The sequence below is a fragment of the Arachis hypogaea genome, chromosome 10 (genome assembly GCF_003086295.3).
Source record: "Arachis hypogaea cultivar Tifrunner chromosome 10, arahy.Tifrunner.gnm2.J5K5, whole genome shotgun sequence".
NCBI lineage: Eukaryota > Viridiplantae > Streptophyta > Magnoliopsida > Fabales > Fabaceae > Arachis > Arachis hypogaea.
Window position 1 is genome coordinate 78,411,894 of NC_092045.1, and position 1,810 is coordinate 78,413,703.

General features: G+C 41.1%; 1 non-coding gene across 1 annotated transcript; it reads right to left on the reverse strand.

The window, feature by feature from the left end:
* Window positions 1-457: 457 nt before the first annotated feature.
* LOC112719186 (small nucleolar RNA R71) lies at window positions 458-561 on the reverse strand. The gene has a single exon (XR_003161497.1). It is a non-coding gene; the product is annotated as a small nucleolar RNA R71 (small nucleolar RNA).
* Window positions 562-1,810: the final 1,249 nt, after the last annotated feature.

Consider the following 1,810-nt stretch of genomic DNA (forward strand, 5'->3'; position numbering starts at 1 on the left):
TAAATTACAACAATCCAGAAACAACCTTTCAGAAATTTTTGAACAAGAGAAGGAGATGGCAGCCGAAAATAATAATAATAATAATGCAAGGAGAATGCTTGGTGACTTCACAAAGCCAACATCCAAGTTTGATGGAAGAAGCATCTCCATTCCTGCCATTGGAGCCAATAACGTTGAGCTTAAGCCTCAACTAGTTGCATTAATGCAACAAAACTGCAAGTTTTATGGACTTCCATCTGAAGATCCTTATCAGTTTTTAACTGAGTTCTTGCAGATCTGTGAGACTGTAAAGACGAATGGAGTTGATCCTGAAGTCTACAGACTCATGCTTTTCCCTTTTGCAGTAAGAGACAGAGCTAGAATATGGTTGGATTCACAACCTAAGGATAGCCTGGACTCCTGGGATAAGCTAGTCACTGCCTTCTTGGATAAATTCTTTCCTCCTCAAAAGCTGAGCAAGCTGAGAGTGGATGTTCAAACCTTTAAACAAAAAGATGGTGAATCCCTCTATGAAGCTTGGGAAAGATACAAGCAGTTGACCAAAAGATGTCCATCTGACATGTTTTCAGAATGGACCCTATTAGATATATTCTATTATGGTCTCTCTGAATTTTCGAAAATGTCACTGGACCACTCTGCAGGTGGATCTATTCACCTGAAGAAAACGCCTGAAGAGGCTCAAGAACTCATTGACATGGTTGCAAACAACCAATTCATGTACACCTCTGAGAGGAATTCTGTGAATAATGGGATACCTCAGAAGAAAGGAGTTCTTGAAATTGATGCTCTGAATGCCATATTGGCTCAGAACAAAATGTTGACTCAACAGGTCAACATCATCTCTCAAAATCTGAATGGATTGTAACATGCATCCAACAGCACTAGAGAGGCAGCTTCTGAAGAAGCTTATGATCCTGAGAACCCTGCCATGGTAGAGGTTAATTACATGGGTGAACCTTATGGAAACACCTATAACCCATCATGGAGAAATCATCCAAATTTCTCCTGGAAGGATCAACAAAAGCCTCAACAAGGCTTTAACAATGGTGGACGCAATAGGCTGAGCAATAGTAAGCCATATCCATCATCTTCTCAGCAACAAACAGAGAATTCAGAACAAAACACTTCTAATTTAACCAATATTGTCTCTGATCTGTCAAAGGCCACTTTCAGTTTCATGAATGAAACAAGATCCTCCATTAGAAATTTGGAGGCACAAGTGGGCCAGCTAAGTAAGAAAGTTATTGAAACTCCTCCCAGTATTCTCCCAAGCAATACAGAAGAGAATCCAAAAGGAGAGTGCAAAGCCATTGATTTGATCAAAGTGGCCGAATGCACTAGGGAGGAGGAGGACGAAAATCCTAGTGAGGAAGACCTCCTGGGACGTCCTTCAAGCAAGAAGGAGTTTCCTATTAAGGATCCAGAGGAATCTGAGGCTCATCTAGAGACCATAGAGATTCCATTAAATCTCCTTCTGCCATTCATGAGCTCTGAAGACTATTCTTCCTCTGAAGAGGATGAAGATGTGACTGGAGAGCAAGTTGCTCAATATTTAGGAGCTATCATGAAGCTGAATGCCAAGCTGTTTGGTAATGAGACTTGGGAAAGTGAACCCCCCTTGCTCATTAGTGAACTAGATACTTGGATTCAGAAAACTCTACCTCAAAAGAAACAAGATCCTGGCAAGTTCTTAATACCTTGTACCATTGGCACCATGAGCTTTGAAAAAGCTCTATGTGATCTGGGGTCAGGGATAAATCTTATGCCACTCTCTGTAATGGAGAAGCTGGGAATCATTGAGGTACAACCT